At 44.2% G+C, this 23981-nt stretch overlaps 1 protein-coding gene across 6 annotated transcripts in view; it reads left to right on the forward strand.

Annotated features, from left to right (window-relative positions):
• The window catches only part of FRMPD3 (FERM and PDZ domain containing 3), a 118586-nt gene that overhangs the window by 18364 nt on the left and 76241 nt on the right, over window positions 1-23981 (forward strand). For all 6 annotated transcript variants that reach the window (XM_043974776.1, XM_043974774.1, XM_043974778.1 and 3 more), the window contains exon 2: window positions 17117-17202. The gene's annotated coding sequence lies outside the window, so the exon portion shown is untranslated. The remainder of the gene's footprint in view (window positions 1-17116; window positions 17203-23981) is intronic.

Below are 23981 nucleotides of genomic sequence, written 5' to 3' on the forward strand. Positions count from 1 at the left end.
TTGATTGGTTGCCCTGGTTCTACTCCCTGTTGCTCATTTTAGTTCTGTCCTTTTCAGCCCAAATATCATCCTCCCTGCCAGAGAAAACAGAAACGAAATCCTTTATGTTAATGTATGACACCTCGGCAAAGTCGCTTATGAAAATATTAAACATCAAGAGCCCAGCAGATCCCTGAAGCACGCCACTAGAGACCCCTTCTCAATTTCACATAGAAATGCTGCTGGCTACGCTTCTTTCTGGCCAGCCATTCATTCAGCAAGGTCCAAACTCATCTAATTTGTGGGCTAGGCTCAAGTTGAATTTTGTCCACGATAAGAGAGAATTTGTCAACTGCTTTGCTAAAATCTAGGTAACTCTATCTACAGCATGGTCTAATGTCTCAGTTTAGTCACCCTATCATAAAAAGAAAGAAGATCAGTCTGCTATGACCTATTTTTGATGAAGCCTTTCTGGTGCTTTTTGTGAACCACTTTTTAAAGAGAATTTAAAAGTTTTATCAGAAATTTAACGTTGACTAGGAATGCAAACAGCTTAAGTTTTGCATAGAGTACACGTCTCTGCCTTGAAGTTCCCAACAGGATCCTTTGTTCATTCATTCCCACTCATTTTTCCTCATATGATTGAAGCCACCTTGTATTCCTTCCATTCTTCAAATTCTGCTTCCCCCCTCCCCATTTACATTATTTCATAAAGAGGTTTCTGGATGTCTTTGAATTCTTCCTATTTTTCTTAATTCTATTATAACGTTATAATGTGAATCACAATTTAAATATTCCCCTGTTGTTGGGCATGATATATTCCACACACGTATGTGTGTGTGTGTGTGTGTGTGTGTGTGTGTGTGTGTGTAGCAGATACTCAGGAAGACTTGAATTCAAATCTGGCCTCAGATACTTCCTAGACTTCCCAGGGTAAGTCACTTCAACCGACTCAGTTTCTTCATAAAATGGGAATAATAATAGCACTTACCTCCCAGGGCCATTGTTAGGAACAAATGAGGTAATATTTGTAAAGTGGGTAGAAGGTGCTTAATAAATGCTCATTTTGTTCCTATCTGATACATTAATTCAAGCTAAGGTGGCCCATCATTTACAGACTTCATTCTCTACTCTTTTTGGAAAATGGGCATATTTGACCTCTAATCATTGGGTATTTTCCTGTTCTCCATACCCAATGATATAATTCATTTGGCCAAGTGACTTGAAGCCTCAAGGGAAGCTAGGTACTTACTTAATATCTCCTTGCTTACCTTGGGTGTCATCTTCCTATTAGCCACTTAAGTTCTCTCCTTTCCAGTCCTAAGATAACTTTCCTTGGAAGATAAAAGAGAAGCAAGGTAAGAGTTGTCTTCTTGTGGTCCTCCATTATTTTCAATGTCTCAATACTGTTTTCCTCATTGTCATCAATAATCTGTTTAATGCTAAGTTATATGATCTTTTCTCAGTCTTCATCCTTCTAAGACCATAGGACAGTAAGATTTACACCCGAGAAAGGGACAAATTCCAGAAATGGGGCTTTAAGTAGAATGGACAAGACTTCTCAATTGACTGGATATGGGAGGAGGAAACAAAGGACAAGGAAGAATCTGGGGTGATTCTGAGGTTGCCAACCTGGTCACTGTCAGGACAGTGGTGTACTCAGTCAGTTGATCAAGCATTCATCAAAAAAGCCTACCATATGCCAGGCACTATTAGGGGTTGAATACAAAAAAGGAAGGAATCAGAAAAAGAAAAAAAAAGCAACAGAAAAAGGAAAGTTAGGAGGAAGGACAGGTTTATAGGAAGAGATAATAGGATTTCTTTTGGGGGGGGGCAGAGCAATGAGGGTTAAGTGACTTGCCCAGGGTCACACAGCTAGTAAGTGTCAAGTGTCTGAGGTTGGATTTGAACTCAGGTCCTCCTGAATCCAGGGCTGGTACTTTATCCACTGCAGTGCCACCTAGCTGTCCCCAGGATTTCTTTTTTAGACATGTTGAGTTTGAGATGCCTCTGGGACACCTGAGTGGAGATGTCCAACACCAGGATGGTAGTGGGAATGGGGCTCAGCAGAAAGATGAAGGTTATGCATAAAGATTTTGGCATCATCTGCATAGAGATGACCACTGAACACATGGGCTATGGAACCATCTAGTCACAAAGTCGATCTTTATGTTGGGTTTTTTTGTTGGTTCTGCTCACATTGCATCACTTTATATACTTTTCCAAATTTTTCATCTTTGTTATTCCTTGTTGAATTATACCCATTAAGGTCATACTATTTGTTCAACCATTCCCCAATTGATAGACATCTTTTTAGTTCTTTGCTACAACAGAAAGTGCTGCTAGGGGGGATGATACAGAGGGAAATTGGACAATGTTTAAAAAAGGAGAATAATAAAACTTTATTTTAAAATATGATATACATCTCGATAAAATATATGCATAAAATACATTGATAGCAGCACTTATTTCAGTGTTACTATCAATTTTGGTCTACGGGTCTTTCTTTCAGTCAGATCTCCTTGGAGTATACTCCAAGTAGACAATCCCAGCAATAGGATTGCTGCATTAAAAATCATGAACAGTTCAGTGTCTATTTTTGTATAATTCTCAATTGTTTTCCAGACTGGGTTGGATCAATTCACAGCCCTACCAGTGCTGTAATTACTGTGCCGGTCTACCCACCACCCTTCCAATGCTGACTGTGTTAATTTATTTTTGGTTATCTTTGCCAACTTGTATGGTGCTAGGCAAAACCGCAGAATTGTTTTAATTTGAAGTTCTCTTATCAGTAGTGTTGTTGGCTGCTTGCTTTCAATAATTCTTCTTTTAAACATTGTTCGTGTCCTTTGACCACTTACCTATTGGTGAACTCATATTGATATCTTTTCCCTATATATTCAATATCAGTGGTATTTGATAACAAAGATTTGTTTCTCTCCCCTCAACAGTTTCTCCTACGTTTTCTTTTTTTTTTGGGGGGGGGGGAATTGGGGTTAAGTGACTTGCCCAGGGTCACACAGCTAGTAAGTGTTAAGTGTCTGAGGCTGGATTTGAACTCAGGTACTCCTGACTCCAGGGCCGGTGCTCTATCCACTGCGCCACCCAGCTGCCCTCCTACGTTTTCTTGTATAGAAGATTATAAATTTTATGTAATCAAAACTACTATTTTGTCATCTTCTCTAGACATTATATGGTTAAGATCTCTCCATAAAGACATACCTGTGAAAGACACTTCCTGTTTGTTCTTCTAAGTTCTTTATGAAATTAATTTTTATATGGAGGTCTTATATCCTTTGGAAGTTCATTGTGGCATATGGTATAAAATGATCTGACTCCAATTTCTGCCATACTTCTTTCTTATTTTGTATTCTTGTGTTTATCAAAAACACTAGGGGCAGCTAGGTGGTGCAGTGAATAGAGCACTGGCCCTGGATTCAGGAGGACCTAAGTTCAAATCTGGTCTCAGATACTTAACACTTACTAGCTGTGTGACCCTGGGCAAGTCACTTAAACCCAATTGCCCCACAAAAACAAAAACAAAAACAAAAACAAAAACAAACCACTAGATTAGTCTAATGTTAAATAATTATTACCTTATGGTTTGAGATCTGGTCACTTTAATTCTACCTCCCCACCCCATTGTTTCCTTTGAGATTTTAGACTTATTCCTCCAAATGAAATTTGTTATTCTATCTTCCAAGTATTCTAAAATATCCCAACCTAATTATTATTATTATTTTTTGTGGGACAATGTGTGACTTGCCCAGGGTCACACAGCTAGTAAGTGTCAAGTGTCTGAGGCTGGATTTGAACTCAGGTCCTCCTGAATCCAGGGCCGGTGCTTTATTCACTGCAGCACCACCTAGCTGCCCCCAAACCTATCTAATTATTTAAGTCCTTTATATATAAGGTGTTTTGTGGTTCTATTTATATAAATTCCTCAATGTGTCTTGGTAGGTTTCCTACCAGATAGTTTATAAATTTTGTAGTTTTGTAGAACTGAATGCCATTCCTATTATAATTGATTTTTCTTGTTTTTGGTTAGCACTATGTAGAAACACTGCTGATTTTTGTGGATTTCTGTTGTATCCTGCTACTTACTTGAAGCAAGTAATCATTTCAATTAGTTTCTTTGATTTTTATGAGGTTTAGACTCTCCATTTTGGCCAAACTCCCCATGCCCATCTTTGCATGTCTTTTCTGTCTGAGAATTCTCTCTTCTTCCTCCTACCCAGAGAACTGCATTCTTGGCCTCAGTTTCCCTGTCTGTAAAATGAAGTGGCTGGTCTAGATAGCCTCTGAGATCCTTTCCTTTCCCCACTATGGGCCTCAGTTTCCTCCTGTAAAATCAATGACTATCTAGGTTCTTTTCTAGTTCTAGATGTTTGTTCCAAATGCTCTCTCTTCTCCCCACCTAGATAAAGATAGACTTGTCCTGCATTCCCATTCCTTCAGCACCCACTCTGTCCTTTGCTTGGTGACAATTCTTCTGTTCAACTAATCCTGCAAATAAGTTGACATATGACCTTCCCAAGATATTTGCATTTTTCACTAGAATTTTCCAGAGACAATGCCTCCTTAACCAAAAGGAGGAACTAATGTGAAAATCTTAGGTTTGGTAGTCCACAGAGGGGAGGCCAGTTTGTACTTTAGCACTTTTTTGCTGCTCCTCAAATCACAGGATGAGCCAGAGGGGGAAAATGGGCCCTGCCCTTGGGGAATTTATAATTTAGTAGAGGAAACAGGCTCCAGACAAGAAATAACTAAAGAACACATCAATATAACCAAATAAAATGTGAATTTAAAAATTGTTGGTATTCTATAAAATCAGGAAGTAAATTCCTGAGCAGAGGAGTTGGGAGTTAGTTTGGAGTCAAATGAAAAACGTATGAAGAGGAAGTGAGTCTTGTGCCATGCTTTGGAGAAGGCCAGGCTGTCCTAAAGAGAAAGAAAAATGGAATCACCCTTTTTCTAGTACAGCATCCCCTCTGAGGTAGAAGCAAGGTAGGTGACCCTCTGGGAACTTGGCAGTCATTTCAAGGGGGAGTTGGGGAAGTAGTTGGGTGGGGAGAGGGAGGGAAGGCAGTGTTAGGCTGGTGTTCTTTTCTAGACTCTTGAGCATCTCTAGTGAGCCCACCCAGGAGCCTTGCCTCTTCTGGGAGCTTGCCCCATCATTCATCTTCAACCCCTCTGTGGTTCCTTTCCTGTTGCCTACACACATGCCCAGGTTTATTTCATGCTTAGAGAACCTTCACTTGCCCCCCCATCCCACTCCTTCAAGCTGTTACCTTATCATTCTCCTCCCATTCGAAGTCAAACTCCAAGAAAAAGAACTCATTGCCTCTACTTCCTCATATACAGACCCCCTTCTCCCTTAGTTTCTTGTAGTCGGGCCACCAGCTTGATCACTCAAACTAATTTGTTCTTTCCAAGGCTTTTTTTTGGGGGGGGGCAGTGAGGGTTAAGTGACTTGCCCAGGGTCACACAGCTAGTGTCAAGTGTCTTAGGCTAGATTTGAACTCAGGTCCTCCTGAATCCAGGGCTGGTGCTTTATCCACTGCCACCTAGCTGCCCTCTCCAAGGCTTTCAATGATTTTTTTTAAAGTGCTACATCTCAGCCCTCCTTCTTGACTTCTTTGCATCCATTGACCACCCCCACTTCCTGGATTCTCTCCTCCTTCAGCTTTGGAGATCCCCTTCTCTCCTTCTAACTGTCAGCATTGCTAAGTCTCTTCTGTTGGATCAGCATCTGCCCTGCCCCTCTAAGTATGTTTTTTCCTCAAGGCTCTGTCCTGGGTGAGGCCTTTTCTCTTTCCTTTCTATACACTTTCTTTTTTTTTCTTTTTTTTAGTGAGGCAATTGTGGTTAAGTGACTTGCCCAGGGTCACACAGCTAGTAAGTGTTAAGTGTCTGAGGCCAGATTTGAACTCAGGTACTGGACTCCAGGGCCGGTGCTCTATCCACTGCGCCACCTAGCTGCCCCTTTCTATAAACTTTCTCCTTCGGTGACCTTATCAACTTTCATGGTTTCAACATTCATATTCTTTGAAGATCACTCCTAAGTCAGTATCCCCAGCCTTCTTGTCTCTCTTCATGTCTACTGCCTGGATGTGCCATAGACACCTTGAACACAACACGGTTCTCCTGAATCATGTTCCAAAAATAGAATTTGTAATCTCCCAAAGCCATCCAAACTCCAAACTTACCCATGCTCCTTTCTCCTCCATCAGCCCCCCACATGCAGCCAGTTGCCAAGTCTTGTCAATTCTGCCTCCATGATATCTCTCATTTCCTTCTCCTTCTCTCCAATGACTGCTGTCAATCATCACCACTTGCAATTACGTGCTATTGATTACACTGTTGCTTAATTGCATGTGGTGTCGAGTGCGTTGCTGTTGTCTGTCCTTTCATCCGCTATTTGTTGGTGAATGCTTCGCACTTTCATGATTGCATGCTACTTTATATGTCTGTTAGCATTTGCCCACTTGCCTTGCTGAACACGTTTGACAAAAAAAAATGTGTATGAAACTTAAGAAAAGTGATGTGCAGTGATGCCCATAGAAGACTTTTAATTCTAAGACTAAACTTTCGATGTAGAAATAAAACCATTGAGAAAACTTTGAATGGGGCTGAGTGCATGGACCTGGAATACCTCTTACAGAACATATCCTGGATTAGATGATGCAAAACAATATCATGGTGGGGCAGCTAGGTGGTGCAGTGGATAAAGCACCAGCCCTGGATTCAGGAGGACCTGAGTGCAAATCTCGTCTCAGGCACTTGACACTTACTAGCTGTCTGACCCTGGGCAAGTCACTTAACCCTCATTGTCCCACAAAAATTAAAAAAAAATCAAAAACCAACAAAACAATATAATGGGGGCAGCTAGGTAGCACAGTGGATAGAGCACTGGCCCTGCATTTAGGAGGACCTGAGTTCAAATCTGGCCTCAGACACTTGACACTAGCTGTGTGACCCTGGGCAAGTCACTTAACCCTCAGTGCCCCACAAAAAACAAACCAAAAAATAAACAAAAAACAACAACAATATCATAGGAATTAAAGTTGTAGGTTACCAAAAGGGTAAATGGGGGCACACAATGGGTATGAATAGGCTCTAATAATGAAGAATTGTGCAGAAGTGGCAGAAAGTGTATAATCAATCAACATAGATACTAAGCTCTTGTTATGTGCCCCACATGGTGCTAGGCTCTGGGCCTCAGTTTCCTCCTCTGTCAGATAAAGAGGGTTAGACTAGATAACCTCCTAGGCTTCTTCCAGCTCTAGACCTGTGACGCCATATGTGACCTTGGCCAAGTTACTTCCCTTTCCCAGGCCTCAGTAAAATAGAGGGGGTGGGATTAGATGGCTCCCTTTCAGGTCTAAATAGGCTGAGTCTATGATTTTGGTAGGAAGGCATTGCATCTAGGCAATCAGGAAATGTCTCATGTGGAGGCCTCATGGAGAACTGAGCCTTGAAGGAAGCTAGAGATTCTGAGTCCTGAGGAACAGCCAGTGCCCAGGCTGCAGATGGAGCCCCATGCATGAGGGAGCCTCAAGGCCAGTCTGGCTGGACTGCATTATGTATGGAGGAGATCGATGTGCAACAAGACTGGTGTATAGAGAAGCTTATATTTGAGACTGTAAGTGATATAGAGTCACTAGAATTTGTCACATGGGTGGGGCATGGTCACACCTTACACTTTAAGAAAGTCAGCTGAATGGAATGGAGAACTGAGACTATAGCTAGGTGGTGCAGTGGGTGGAGCACCAGGCCTGGAGTTAGGAAGATCTGGATTCTAATCTAGCCTCAGACACTTACTAGCTCTGTGACCCTGGGCAAGTCACCTAACCTCTGTCTGGAAAATAGGGATAATACAGCCCCTTCCTCCCATGGCTGTTGTGTGAATAAAATGAGATAATAATTGTAAAGTGCTTAGCACAGTGCCTGGCACACAGTGAGCTCTAGAGAGATGTAGGCTATTATTAGAAAGGTGATGAGGACTTGGACTCTTAGCAGCTGTGGGGAGTGGAGAGAAGTGGTCACAGGCAATAGGCAAGACTCAGGGATGACATTGAGGATTGTGAATGTGGGCTGCTGTAAGGATGCTCCCAGTAAAACTAGGGATGTTGGGGGCAGCTAGGTGGCGCTGCAGTGGATAGAGCACCGACCCTGGAGTCAGAAGGACCTGAGTTCAAATCCAGCCTCAGACACTTGACACTTACTAGCTGTGTAACCCTGGGCAAGTGACTTAATCCCAATTGCCTCACCAAAAGAAACACAAACAAACTAGGGATGTTGGGAAGAGGGGTGTAGTGGGGAGGGGAGGAGATAAGTTTTGCTTAGGACATGTTGACTTTGAGATGGCTTCAGGATATCCACTTGCACATGTCCAATTGGCTGTTGGTGTGAGGAAGGCTGGATATGTGTGGGGAGCTCTGTGAAGTTACTGCCTTTCCTCTGCCCCAAAGAGAAATGGTCATGGAGCCCATGGAAGATGATGAGATCACCAAGCAAGATAGTATAGAGAAGGAGAAGAGAAGAGGGCCCAGGGCCTTGGGGGGGACACCCACAGTTAGGGAGCTTGCCTTGGCCCAAGGTCACATAGGTCCAAGTGGCCAAGTGCTCTCTCTACTGCCTCTGGGCAGTGGTGAAAAGCAAGGCCCAGACCCTTTGGCTTGAGCCTCCTTCTGGTGTAGGAGTGGACAGTTGAACTCTCCCTGAAGGAAGCTGCGGGTTCAGGAAATCTCCTGATTGGACTAGGGAAACCGGCCTTGGGAGTGGGCAGGCCTGGTGTGACCTAGCAGTGCAGCTTCTCCAAAGGGCCCTTGGGGCTGAGTGGGTTTCCTTGAATATTTTAGTCAGTCAACCCACAAAGCTTATTAGACACTTAGCAAGTGCTAAACTTTCTTCTGGTGTGTGTGTGTGTGTGTGTGTGTGTGTGTGTGTGTGTGTGTGTGTGTGTGTGTGTGTGTCTTTGGCAAAGTCTTCCCCACCCCACCCCAAGGTCAATTTGGCCAATCTTCCCAGGTTACCTGAGGCCAGCTTGGTCATCTAGGGTGATGTGCTCTGCTCAGACCTTCCTTCTCTTGGGCATGGGCCAGTGGCAGTGGATGGGACCCAATGTGGCCAATGTCTCCTGGGGCTGCTGCCTTCTGGCTCCTAATCCTCTGGCATCAAGGGCCTTTGGGGGTCTGTTGTCTGTGGCAGGAGAAGGAAATGAGGCCAAGTGAGAAGGAAGGGGGGAGAGAGAGACAAGAGACAGAGAGAGAGGGGGAGATAGAGGGGGAGACAGAGAGAGGGAGAGAGGAGGGGGGAGATAGAGGGGGAGACAGAGAGAGAGGGAGAGAGAGGAGGGAGAGAGACAGAGACAGAGAGACAGAGAGAGAGAAGAGGGGGAGATAGAGGGGGAGACAGAGAGAGGGAGAGAGAGAGAGAGAGAGAGAGAGAGAGAGAGAGAGAGAGAGAGAGAGAGAGAGAAGGAAGAAAGAGAGGGGGGAGGGAGGGAGGGGGAAGGGAGGGAGGGAGAGAAACAGAGACAGAGACAACAGACAGCCCCTGGTGTAGGTAGGGTGGTAAGAACTATCTCCTAGTATAGGAGTAGCCAGGAGAAATATGCTTTTTGGAGAGTTCTGGAGAAGCAGAGCTGGTTAATGAGAAACTAGGGATTTTATGCATGAGAAGAATATCTGCTGTACCCATGCTCGCTGAGGGGCTTCAGTGCCAAATCCTGGCCCAGCATTTTGTAAAGCTTCGGATAAGGCCCAAGAAAAGGGAGGTTGATTAGCTAATGTCCCATTGTTATGCTTGCTTCAAGGGCACTGGCTGGGGCCTCCAGACTTGCTGTTCCCCACGGCTTCTCTTCTGTTACTGCAGCAACAAAGTGGTTGGGGTGGGGGGGCAGTGCTGGGGTGGCTCTGGCCCCTTGGTCCCTCCCACCTTAGGCCTGGCGCTTCCCTGACTCCCCGAGAGTGGTTTTGTCCCATAGTTTGTCTTTATAACCCCAATGCCCAGCTCAGTCTAGCACATAATAAATGCTTCCTAAGTGATTGCTATGGCTGGATCTTTGATAAGGCATAAAATTATAGGCTCCCCCTTCCACTGCTGGAGACAAACCTTCAGCCATTTAAAGCAGTGCTCCGGACTTGGGGAAAGGCCTCTGGTTTCAAATACCCACTTGGAAGCTTACTCTATGTGTGACCTTTCACACTTCAGTCAGTTTGCTTCCCTGGACCTCAGTTTCCTCCTCACTCGTTGTGACTGCCATTTTTAGAGCAGGACACGATACTCTTGTCTGTGCCTTCACAAGATGACCCAGGCTGGGGCCGAGGAGAAGGACTGGGGAGATGAAATAGAAGATATGGTTTCGGGGGCGGGGGTCAGTAGATAGAACACTGACTCCCAAAGAATCTCTTGCAGCCAGTTTGCCCTCTCACCATCTCCTTGGCTTTCTCTGTCCTCCTGTCGGGATTTCGACTCCACGATGATTCATGTAGACACCAGGCTGAACCTTGCCAAGAGAGAGAAGATGCAAATGAAGCCCGCAGCGGCTCCCTGAGACTCCAGGGAAGCCCAAACCCTCCTCTGCAGAGGGCTGCTTTCAGCACTTCTGCTGCAATGCATGGCCAAGGTGTCTATTCCCAGCCTGGCCGGAGGGTGGGCAGTTCTCAGCCTGGGAGGGCATGAGCCCTGAGCTGATGGCTTTATTTCCGAGCTGCCAGCAAGCCTCCCAAACACTGCCAACAGGGAGATAGATGCCATCTGTCCAGGCCCTCCCTGGGAAGGCCCAGCGTGGAGGTAGAGCCACGGCCCTGCCTTTCACCCACCTTTGTCTCCCGAGGCCTGGTCAATAGAGTGGAGAGTGTTGGACCTGAGTTGAGTCAAGGAGATCTAAATTTGCTTGGTGGCTGTGTAATCATGGGGTTACTGGTTGAATACTGGTAGGGATCCTTGTCCTCATTTTATAGCTGAGGAAGCTGAAAATCAAAGGAGGGGAGTGGCATGGCTGAGGTCATGCTCCAAGTCCATCAGCAGAGCCAAGAACCAGAATTCTTGGCCCTTCCTTGCTCTAGGGCTGGGGTGCTTTACCTGGGGTCTGCTGGGGAGTTGTTTCTTTAAAAGAAAACTGCATTTCTCTCTCTCTCTTTCTTTCTCTCTCTCTCTCTCTCTCTCTCTCTCTCTCTCTCTCTCTCTCTCTCTCTCAGAGAGAGAGAACATGTGTGTAAATACGTGTGTATAAAATTTGAAAACACTCCCAGCCTTCACTAGAATATCCAGGTGGGGAGGGCACGGGCCCATGACAAAAAAAGAGTTTAAGAACAATCTGGGGATTGTTAGGCTCTGCCCCAGCCTTTGCCCCCATGGGTTTCTTTCCAGGGAATGTGAGGGGGTAGGGAGCTGAGGCTCCTCTGCCTCTGTCTATCCTCCTGGTCTTCCCATTGAGCATCACTCATTTGCTCCATGGAGCCTCAGGAGACTTGACAGGCTCATGATCTGCCTCTCTCCAGGCTTAGAAAAAAACCAGAATTGGCAGCTGCCATCTCGTGCCCTCCCTTGCCTCCTGTGGCTGCAGTTGAACTGCAGCTAAATGCTGACTGGTACCTTGTGAATGATGGAATGAGCATTTAGGCAGTTAGCTGGCTGGCTGGCAGGGGTTCATACCATTCAGAGAAGCATAAAAAGGGGAGCCTGCGTGTGAGTCGGGGCCCTTGCTGGGAGAAGGACCTCAGGTTTCTCTGGGTGCCATTTCCAAAAAGGCCCAAAGCATTCACTTAAATGCTTCCAGCTATTTTAGCCATTAAATTAATCAGGACCAGAGGTAGGCAACCACAGGAGGGAGGAGGGGTTCGAAGGCACTTGCAAAGGACCTACAGCCCCCAAATAGATCTACTTTCTAGTCTCCCAAGGTGTTTGCTAACGCCATCTTCTTCAGCATCCAGGGCATTCCAACTGAGAACTCATATTGCAGAGCATTGGGCTATTGGCACGCGAGAGCAAAAAGACCCCCTAAATGATGAGCTTCACTTTATAACTTACCTGGGAGTTCTTGATAAGATATTGCTTATTTCTTTTGAAAATTTCCTGTTAATATCCTTTGACCACTTATCTATTTGAGCCTGAATCTTGCTCTTCATTTATTTGAATTAATTCCCTATATATCTTGGCTATCTGACTTTTATCAGATAATTTTGCTGCAAATACATTTCCCAGTTCCCTATCTTCTAATTCTGACTGCACTGATTTTGCTTGAATAAAAGCTTTTCAATTTTATGTTATTGGGATGGTCCATTTTTTCCTTTATGATGATCTCTAACCAGTGTTAAGAATTTTCCACCTGTTCAGAGATCTGCAAGGTAATTCTTCCTTACTCTTCTAATTTGTTTATGATGTGACCATTCATGTCTAGGCCACATATCCATGTGGCACTCATCTTGATATGTGGTACGAGGTGTTGCTCTAAACCTAATTTCTGCCAGTTTTTGTTGAAAGGGACTCTTTACTCCTGTAGTTGGTGTCCTTCAGTATACTAAACACTATGCTACTATATTCAGGGTCTTGTTTATCTAATCTGTTCTATTGATTAACTTTTCTCTTTTTTTTTCATCAATACCAAATAGTTTTTATGACTACTGCTATTGTTAGAGACGTAGTGCTTATAAGCTCCCTTTATTCCTTGTTTTTTCTCCATTATTTCCTTAAGATTTCTGATGTTTTTCCCCTCCAGATGAATAATTATGTATTATCTAGATCTGTAAAGTTACGCTCTGGAATTTTGGTCTGGCACTAAATCTGTAAATTAATTTTAGGTAATGTTGTCATTTTGACCCTATTAGCATGGCCCACACATGAACAATTAATATCTCTATGGTTATTTCAGTCTTGTTTCGTTTCTTTTTTCTTTAGTCTTGTTTTGTTTCTGTGCAATGTCCTGAGTATGTCTTGTTAAGTGGATTCCCAGATATTTTACATATTTTGTAGTTCTTTTGAATTGAATTTCTTTTTCTACTTCTTCCTGCTGGGTTTTGATAGTAACATAAAGGCAGCTAGGTGGTTTGGTAGATACAGTGCTGGACTTGGAATCTGGAAGACCTAGATCTGAAATACTGTCTTGGACTCTTACTTGGATGTGTGACCCTAGGCAAGTCACTTCAACTTTCTTTGCCTCAGTTTCCTCATTTGTAAAATGAGGATAACAGTAGCACCTACATTAGGATTGTTGTGAAGATCAAATTGACATTGCTATATAAATGCTAATCTTAAAGCGGTAGTTAAATGCTAGCTGTTACTATATACAGAAAGGCCCATATTTTTATGGGCTTATTTTTTGTCCTGGTACTTGTTTCCACAAGGAAAACATGAAACACGATGTCATACTTCGAAAAAATGTAGGTAACCTATATCTACAACATTTCCTCCAATCTACCAGTTTAGTAACCCTGTCAAAAAAGGAAATGAGGTTAGTCTGGCATGACCTGCTTCTGATGAAGCCAGGCTGGCTTTTGGTAATCAACATTTCCTTTTCTAGATGTTCACTAGTTATCCCTTTAATAATACATTGGAGAATTTTGCCCAGAATTCAAGGTCCAAGTCACTGACCAATAGTTTGCAGGCTCTGTTCCCTGCTTTTTTTTTGAAAATCAGCCCAGTTTCAAACCCATGGGTCCCCTCCCATTCTCTGTGTACTCTCCCAGATCACTTGATTAAAAACTTAGAGATAAAATTAGATATAAAAGAAATTTGCTTTGATTTTTTTAAAGTTAGTTTTGTTTATTGTTAATTCCACTGGTATTGGGAACTCCCAAGAAGCAAACCCCCTTTACCAAAGCAGATTTGTACCCTTGCCTTTTTTTTTTTTTTTTGCAGGGCAATGAGGGTTAAGTGACTTGCCCAGGGTCACACAGCTAGTAAGTGTCAAGTGTCTGAGGCCGTATTTGAACTCAGGTCCTCCTGAATCCAGGGCTGGCGCTTTATCCACTGCGCCACCTAGCTGACCTGCACCCTTGCACTTTATAGCTTTGAAGATAGCCTGAGGTGTATTGCAGTTAAGTGACTTGCCCAGGGTCGCACTGACAAGTATGTCAGGGGTGGGTCTTCAACTCAGGTCTTCCTTGCTCTGAGGCTAGTTCTCTGTATCTATTCACTATCCTAAGATGCCTCTAGTTTTTATTACCTTATTTTAAAATGGAATAAAAGGGGAGGAGATGCTTAAGCCCTGAATTTGAATCACCTTAGGGTCAGCTGGGAACAGTTTTGATGGAAGGCCCTGAATTTGTATAGTGGGCATTTAACTTAGAGGCACTTAATAAATGCTTGTTGGGGGCAGCTAGGTGGCACAGTGGATAGAGCACTGGCCCTGGATTCAGGAGTATCTGAGTTCAAATCCGGCCTCAGACACTTGACACTTACTAGCTGTGTGACCCTGGGCAAGTCACTTAACCCCCGTTGCCCTGCAAAAAAAAAATGCTTGTTGATTGAGTGATTGAATGGCTCTATTTGGTTTCAAGGGGATCTTGTTGGAAGAAGCAATGCCTGCTCCCCTATATATAGGAGTCCAGGCTCCTGCTTCCCGCCTGACCCCTGGCCCCACGGACCCTATGCTTTACTCCAAGGCTTAAGATACAACGCCAAGAACATCCTGGTCTGTTGTTCCTTCGACTTTTCAGAAGCCAGCGGAGGGCCATCGATAGCATTGAGGGGTAGGCATGCAGATGGGGACTGATCCTGAGGCAATTGGATTCAGTGATGGAGAAGTAGAGCCAGTGTCTGGTCGGGACCTTCAGCTAGGGAACTTGTGGTGGTTTGGGGCATTGCCTCACTGGGCAGTCTCTTGCTGTGGGAGATGATACACTGGCCCCTGCCCGTCTGCCCCCTATCCCCACCCCCTGCCACCCAAGCGGGCATCGGATGCTCTGGAGGTAATAATTGTTATTAGCCAGCATGTCTATAATGCAAAGTGGTGCTATGGAAAGATTGCCCATCCTGGAGTCAACAAGACCTGAGTTCAAATTGGGCCTCAGACACTCACAAGTGAGTGGGCTAGGGCAGGTCACTTAACCCTATTTGCCTCAGTTTCCTTATCTGTCAAATAAGTTGGAGAAGGAAATGGCGAACCTCTCTAGTATCTTTGCCAAGAAAACTCCAAACCCCAAATGGGGTCAGGGAGAGTCGGTCACAACTGAAATGACTAAACAACAACAACAACAATAACTATATCATGAAGGGCTTTGTATAGATAATCTCATTTGATCTTCACAACAAAGGCTGTAAAACTGAGGCTGAGAGGTTCAGTGACCTGCCTAGGATCACACAGCTTAGTAAGTGACTGAGGCCAGGTTTGATCTCAGGTCTTGTTGACTCCCAAGCCCCATAACGTGGAGGGGGGCTCCTTACAGAGGGCCCATTGGACAAAGTAACTGTGAAAAGAGCATCAGATTTGGAGTCTATGGACCAGAATTTGAATTCCACCTCTGCTATTTACTACTTTCCTGGACCTCAGCTTCCTCCTCTGTGAAAATGAAGGAGTTGGATTTGATGGCCCTTGAGAGCCTTTCTAACTAGCTGTGACCCTATAGGGGACCTTGGACAAGTCATCTCCCTCAGCCTCATTTTCTTTCTTTCTTTTTTGGAGGAGAGTTTTTTTTGTTTTTGTTTTTGTTTTTTTTAGGCAATGGGGGTTAAGTGACTTGCCCAGAGTCACACAGCTAGTAAGTGTCAAGTGTCTGAGGCCGGATTTGAACTCAGGTACTCCTGAATCCAGGGCCGGTGCTTTAACCACTGCGCCATCTAGCTGCCCCCTTTCTTTCTTTTTTAATGAGGCAATTGGGGTTAAGTGACTTGCCCAGGGTCACACAGCTAGTAAGTGTCAAGTGTCTGAGGTCAGATTTGAAATCAGATCCTCCTGAATCTAGGGCCGGTGCTTTATCCACTGCAGTGCCACCTAGCTGCCCAGCCTCATTTTCTTACTCTGAAAAATGCAAGGGTCGAACTAGATAAGTCTCTGAGGTCCCTTTTACCTCTAGCTGCATATCGCTACAATCCATGGGTCGAGGAAGCTGTTGGATTTTGGAACCCATGCCTCTGATGTGGTTTTGCTTTTGTCTTCTCTTACCTGTTGAGCTCTTTTGTTTGGTGTGTGTGTGTGTTTCCCAGTGGTTTCCATTGATTCCTTAGAAACAGACTGAGTAGACAAACAACAGTAGTTTTCTGGGGGGAAGGAGGGGGGAGAAGATCTAAAAGGTGATTTAATGGAAACCCAGGGTGTTCTGCTTGGTGGAGCCATTATTGTTTTTCTTTTAGGCCAAACATCAAAATGACCCAGGGTAGCCATTTTGCATTCAGATTTCACAAGCCATTTTATCAGAAGATTGTCGTTTTTCCCCTTGCCTTTAAATGTGTAATCTTCAAGTGTGTTTTTGAATTGTGTTCAGAAGTTATATCTTGAGGCCAGGATTTTTCCCAGAAAAACAGTTTCTGCTTTTATCATAAAAGTGAATGGAGAAAAGAGTATTTGTTCTGCAGAAGTCTGAATTCTAAAAAATGGTTCCAGGATCCATCTGTGTCATTACCAAAACCCAGCACTGGATAGAGGACTTGGGGGGTTGTCCCTTCTCAATGGCTGGAGACCCCTGTCCTGGTCAGAACTCCACAGCTTTCTTTTGGCAGCAGGTTGTGTTCTCAGAAGCCTAAGGGTCTACTAGGCAGTCTGAAAGTTGAGGCAAGGCTGGGGAAATGAACCCTCTCCCCACCAATTTGGCCTCAGTCTACTTTTAGAAGGAAGTAGGATTTAAGCTAAGGTGACCTCGGTCCTCTTTGAGAAACACAGACAGAACACGCCTATTTCAGCATCTGCTTTTTAAAAATAGTGCTGATTGATATATTTTATTTGCATATTACCCAATATAACCCCCATCTTTTCCTTATAACAAAAAAAAGAATCTGCCAGTATATGCAGTCTTCTACACCCCCAGTCCTCTACCTCTGAAAGTGGGGTAGGGGGGAAGACACATTTTCTATACTCTTCCTTGGGGTCAAATTTCTTGGTAATTAAATAACATCCAACTTCAGGTTTTTGTTGTTGCTACTGTGGTTTTCATTTATATTGTTGTACTCATTGTTTATTCTATTTATTTCACAGAATCACAAAATTTCAGAGTTGGAAGAATTTCAGAATTTCAGCAGCTATCTAGTCCTATCCATACCAGAAAAGAATCCCCACTATCTGTAAGTTTCTTTTTTTGTTGTTGATCATTCGGTCTCTATTATTGTAATTATTGTATGCTGTTTTCCTGGTTCTGCATCAATTCATGAAAGCCTTCCCAAGCTTCTCTGAATTCTTCTTTTTCATAATTTCCTGTGATACAATGATATTTCATTACTTTCCAGTGTCACAATTTTTTCCATCATTCCCCAACTAATAGGGTACCTATCCCCTTAGTTTCCAGTTCTTTGTTATCACAAAGAACTGGAAACCAATGGGTGGAAGTAGGTTTATGATAGTTGGTTATGTGTCTGAAAATGTGTTTTTGCACTGGCCTGTGCTGTAAGTTGCCTGAGGCCTTGGCCATGGAGAATTCTGAAGAGTGAGCCAATGATGATGTTGTGTCAAGAGGTTAGCGATTGCTATGCCTGAACAAAATGTCTGAGCCTCTCTCTATTTATTCTCCAAGGTGTGCCTCTGTCAGAGACCCCAAGACCTCTTGCAGGGTTTGGGAAAGGAAGCCTTGTGTTCTCCTGATGGAGATGGGGCCTTTTCCTGTCTGGCGTGTTCCTTAGCCAGGCTATCTTCTACAGGAAGGTATTGGTTTTTGTGTGTCCACCTTTTCTGTGAAGGGGGCACAGCATGGATTAGCAAAAGTGCCAGGCAAAACTAGTCCATCAAGCATTTCTTTAGCCCAGATGTACCAGACCACTTAATATGTGTTTATTGAATTTAATGGAATTAACTGAATAATGTCCAGGAAGTAAATTCAAGAGAGGTGTTGCAGAGAAGTGGGGTAGGTTTCAAGCATCCTCTCCAATCTAATGGGTGTGAGGTGGAGCCATAGGATTGTCTTAATCTACATTTTTCTAATTACTAGTGAGTTGGAACATTTTTTTTCAATAGGGATATAGAGTGCTTGGATTTCAGAGGGGCAGCTAGGTGGCACAGTGGATAAAGCACCAGCCCTGGATTTTGGAGGACCTGAGTTCAAATCTGGCTTTTCAGATACTTGACACTTACTAGCTGTGTGGCCCTGGGCAAGTCACTTAACCCTCATTGCCCCACCAAAAAACAAACAAAAACCCTAGAAATCATAGCGTGCTCGAATTTCTTGAGAACTACTTGCTCCTACCTATCCTTTAACCATGTATAAATTAGGGAATGGATCTTATTGTAAATTTGAATCAGTTCCTTATATATTTTGGAAATGGGGCTTTTATCAGAGAAATTTGCTGCAAGGTTTCCCCCTCCCCCCAGTTTTTTTTCTCCCCCTAGTTTTTAACTCTTCCCTTTTTGGGGGGGGGAGGGTCAATGAGGGTTAAGTGACTTGCCCAGGGTCACACAGCTAGTAACTGTCAAGTGTCTGAGGCTGGATTTGAACTCAGGTATTCCTGAATCCAAGGTCAGTGCTTTATCCACTGCGCCACCTAGCTGCCCCTAACTCTTCCCTTCTAATGCATTGATTTGGAGCTGCACAAGGTCTTTTTTAAATTTCATACCATCTGGGCGGCTAGGTGGTGCAGTGGATAGAGCACCTGCCCTGGAGTCAGGAGAACCTGAGTTCAAATCCAGCCTCAGACACTTAACACTTACTAGCTGTGTGACCCTGGGCAAGTCACTTAACCCCAATTGCCTCACTTAAAAAAAATTTCATACCATCCAAATTATCCATTTTATCTTGTGTGATCCTCTCCAGAGCTGAAAGACAATCTCTTCCTTTCATCTCAAATTTGTAACCTTTTATGTCTAGATCGTGTATTCACTTGGAGCTTATTTTGCTATATGGTATGAGGTGTTTGCCTAAATCTAATTTCTTCCAGACTGATGTCCATTTTTATCAGCGATTTCTTGTCATCTAGTGAGTCCTTAACCCAATAGCTGGGTTCTTTTGGTAGATTGAACACTAGGCTACTAGGTTCCTTTGCTTAGGTATATTGTGTACATAATCACTGATGAACCTTTTCCTTTTTCTAATCAGTGCCAAATTGTTTTGATAATTATTGCTTTGTAGAATAGTTTGAGATCTGGTACTGCTAGCCAACCCCTTGATTTTATAAGTGTGGACATTTAGGCCAGGAGCCTAAATGAACTAAAAGGACTTGTCCAAGGTCACATAGTGAGTTGGTGGCTAAGCTAGGACCATTTTTCCTTCTTTTCAGAAAAGGCTTGTTCATCCCACTCTGACTCAATTCCAATCAACTGGCAGGTGGACTATTTGTAAATGTCCATTCCCCTTCCTGGCCTAATGTTGATTTCTTCCACTGGGCCTCATTTGCATAAATAAATGGAGACTGACATCTGTCATCCTTGCTATCTCAAGCCAATATATGGAATGGGAAGAAGCACCCTTCTGGGCAAATTCAGTGGATCTCCTAGTCTGCAGTGACAGTGTGAAATTGGGGCCAATTTGCATAGGCTTATCAGGTTAATTACTGCCAGGAACTTGAAAATCCTTAAATTATTATGCAATTGGAATGTTCAGAGTCTCTTGCTATGAGACTTGGCATGTAAGTTACCATGAATACCGTTAATCTGTTCACTCGGAGGTTAATTTGCAGCTTGGCAAATCCCATGTGGGCCCCCTAGCAAGAGAGTGGGCAGCAGCTGCGTGGTGGAGGCATGTGGACATACATGTGTGTGGGGGGAAAGGCTTAGCACACTCACCTACAAGTTAGCCTTGCAAGGGGTCCTGGGATTTTACCTTTGTCTCCTGGGAGATCCTGAGCCCTAGGGTGGGGGTTAACACAACTGGAGAGAGGGCCAGTGAGCCAATCATTTTCTGGCATAACTCCAGCCCAGGGCAGGAAGAGCTTCCTCTCTTGAGACACAGGAGTTGCTTAGGAATCATCTACCAGGCTTTTCTGACAGCCTTACTTGGCCTTGGAATGGTGATTAAATGACATCATAACAGAGTTGGGGACTTGAAATCAGAAAGATTTAAGTTTCAATCTTGCCTCCTATGCTCACTGGCTGTGTGACCTTGGGCAAGTCACTTGACCACTCTGCCTTAATTTTCTCATCTGAAAAATGGGGATAATAATGCCTACCTCACAGTGTTGTTAAGAGGATAGAATGCGATAACTCTATGTAAAATGCTTTACAAACCTGATATGGGGAACCTCAGCCTGGGAAAGACCTAATGAGCAGAGGGGAGGGGAGAGCCATTTAGATCATTGGAGCCCCTGAAGGAAGATCACAGAATTTCCAGTTGTGAATGAAAGTGTCGATTCTAGGGGGCAGCTGGGTGGCACTACAGTGGATAAAGCACCAGCCCTGGATTCAGGAGGACCTGAGTTCAAATCCAGCCTCAGACACTTGACACTTACTAGCTGTGTGACCCTGGGCAAGTCACTTAGCCCTCATTGCCCTGCAAAAAAAAAAGAAAAGAAAGAAAAGAACATAAGCTTCTTGAGGCCAAGTGTTGTAGGCCTAGCAGCCTATCCCAGTGGGTTACACTGAGTCAGGATGGAACAATTCCTTGCTGAATTGAACTGCACTGGGCCAGCTTTTGTCTGCTCCTGAATAGGAAAATGGGTGGGAAGCTGTCAAGATGGCCCATCTGGGATCATGGGGTCTCTCGATCAAAAAGCATTTATTGAGGGCCATCTATGTACATGCCAGGCACCTTCCTAGGTGGGTGGGATCATCCATTCAAGCTAGAAAGCTGTTGCGACATCATCAGTTCAGCTCACTCATTGTACAGAGGGAGAAATCTTGATCTTCAGAGAGATTAAATGAGAGCTTTGCCCCAAATCACGGCCCAACTTGGGCCAGCAGCAGGATTGATTTGAACCTAAGGCTCCTAATCCCAGTATTCTTTCCCCCTTGCAAAGTCTCCCTGACACTTCCCATCATCTTTGGGAAACCATTCAACCACTCAGTGGACATTTATTAAGCACCTTGCACAATCCTCCCTCACTTAAATCCAATTCAGTGCAAGTCATGACATCACCTGGATGTCATGGTCCTCTTTGAGAATGAAGGACAAGGGGGCAGCTAGGTGGCGCTGCAGTGGATAGAGCACCGGCCCTGGATTCAGGAGGACCTGAGTTCAAATCCAGCCTCAAACACTTACTTACTAGCTGTGTGATCCTGGGCAAGTCACTTAACCCCAATTGCCTCACCAAAAAGAAAAAAAAAGATTGTAACATGGGGTGAGGTCCTAAAGAGCCAGCACCCTTTGCCCTTTGCAGAGGGAGGGGCCTTTGAATTTGGTCAGAGGGGGCACTGTTTCAGGGTAGCCACAAGTGTGATGGCAGGTTAGGAACACATGGGTTCTCACCTTCCATCTTCCACTGACCTTGGACAGCACCCCTCCCATCCCAGTGTAGATACCTGCCTTGCCTCCTAAGGTGCTATTGTGGGGAGCTCGCGTAGGTTTAGTTCAGAGCATTAGGTAAAAGCATAAAACATTGTATGAATCTAAAGCATTCTTTTTGCCAGGTTAAGTAGAGAGGGAGTGGGTGGTGAGAAAGTAGAGGCAGCAGGAAAGATGTACACACAAAAGGCAAAGCACAAATATTATAAAGCAACATTTTACAAACACCTGCAAGTTAATACAGTCAGGGCCCAGGGAATAACAATGTGTTCTGATTCAGTTTGGCCTTCCTCCCCCTCCTCCAAGACTGGGAACAGCATTAAAACCCTGGAAGAATCAGAGAGTTGAAAGGAACTTGGAGAGGCCACCTCCTCCAAGCTCCTCAATGGACATTTGAAATATATGCCCCTGGAGTTGCAAATAGCAGGGCAGAGAGGCCAGTGTGTACCTGGTCCTAACAAGGGGAACCAGGGGAGGAGTAAAGATGGTATCCATGACTACAGCCCTATGAGCTGGGGCAAGACAGAGATCATTAGCCCCATTTTCTAGATGGAGAAAGTGAAATAGTTTGTTCAGGATCACATAGCTAATAAGTGGCAGATCTGAGACTCGAACCCAGGATGTTTTGAGTTGAAGTCTGGTGTTTCTGTTATACTAATTGGCTTCCAGAAATTTACAGCCAGGACCAAGCAGACCCTAATAAAGAGGGAGGCAAACTGGAAGCAGTGTGTGCCTGGTTTCAGATTTCAGCTTTTCTACTCACTTATGTGACTTTGGACAAGTCAATCGCTTGAGCAACAAGCATTTGTTAAGTGCCTACTGTATGCTAGGCACCATGCTAGGCACTGGAGATATGGATCCTGAGAGTTAATCAATAGGAACAGGCTTGTCTGAATTTCCATTTCTTCATTCATCAAAAGGCTTAGATGAGATGATTCTGAGGGTGTCTTCTAGTTCTAAAGTCCTATGCCCCTAAGGGGAGATGTCATACATCCCTAATATTTAACATTCATATTTCTATCTTGAGAACTCTTTGGTTCATAGGGAGGCAGCTCAGTAATTTGGTTGGGATGTGATGGGTGAATTTGTGGCAGTGAGTTGGAAAGAGCCAAAGGCAAGTGACTAATAGCAATGAAAAATGAAGTAGGGGAACAGCTAGGTGACACAGTGGATAAAGCACCAGCCCTGGATTCAGGAGGACATGAGTTCAAATCTGGCCTCGGACACTTGACAGTTACTATCTGTGTGACCCTGGGCAAGTCACTTAACCCTCATTGCCCTACCAAAAAAAGGAAAAAAAAAGAAAATGAAGTAGGGGGCTTATACTAGCCCAGCTGATAGGTGGCACTATAGTGGATCTAGTGGATAGAGTGGATAGACTCATCTTCCTGAGTTCAGATCTGACCTCAGACACTTAGTAGCTGTGTGAGCCTGGGCAAATCACTTCACCCTGTTTGCCTCAGTTTCCTCATCTGTCAAATGAGCTGGAGAAGGAAACAGCAAACCACTCCAGTAGCTCTGCCAGGAAAACCCCAAATCAGGTCATGAAGAGTCAGGCACTCCTGAAAAATGACTGAACAATAAACAACTAGCTGGAGCAGTTTAAGGGACTGATCTATCTCACAATTAAAACCTTTACTTGATCCTACCAACCCCTTAAAGTTATCCTAAATCTCTCCTCCCATTATCTGACAATCTTAGAAAAAACTGTCTTCAGTCATTGCCTCCCTTTTTTCACCTCACATTCACTTCTTGATGCTTTGTAATCTGGTTAGTGACCTCATCATTCATGGCCAGAGTTAACAACAATCTTTCAAATGTCACATCAAATGGCCTTTTCTCAGTCCTGTCTTTGTGACTTCTCTAGCATTTGGTTTGCTTGGCCCTGCTCTCTCCTGGTTCTCCCTGTACCTTTTGGGGCTGCTCCTTCCTTCTCAGTCTCCTCGACTGGGTCATAATCTAGGTCACTCCATCCTGGGAGCCCTCTTCAGTTTCTCCATTCTCACCCTTGGCAACCTTGTCAGTTCTCATGGGTTTAGCTGTGTCACCTTGATTCCGGTGAGTCTCAGATGTCTACAGCCAGTTCTAGTCCTCCTGAATCTAGTCCCAACACTTGGTGTTCCCTATTCCTTTCTAACACCTAGGTGGCACAAATGGATAGTGTCAGGAGGACTCATCTGTGAGTTCAAATCTAGCCTCAGACACTTCCTAGCTGGGTGATCCTGGGCAAGTCACTTAACCCCGTGTGCCTCAGTTTCTTCATTTATCAAATGAGCTGGAGAATAAAATAGCAAACCACTCCAGTATCTCTGCCAAGAAAACCCCAAGATGGGGTCACAAAGAGTTGAACAGGATGAAAAAACAACTGTACAACAACTCTTACCTGGAGTGTACTCTCTGTTCACCTGTGCCCTTTGTGATGTTCAGCTTCTTAAAGGCTTCGCTCACTTCCTTCTTGAACCCTCATCCTTCCAGGTCTAC

Source organism: Dromiciops gliroides, chromosome X (assembly GCF_019393635.1).
Source record: "Dromiciops gliroides isolate mDroGli1 chromosome X, mDroGli1.pri, whole genome shotgun sequence".
Classification (NCBI taxonomy): domain Eukaryota; kingdom Metazoa; phylum Chordata; class Mammalia; order Microbiotheria; family Microbiotheriidae; genus Dromiciops; species Dromiciops gliroides.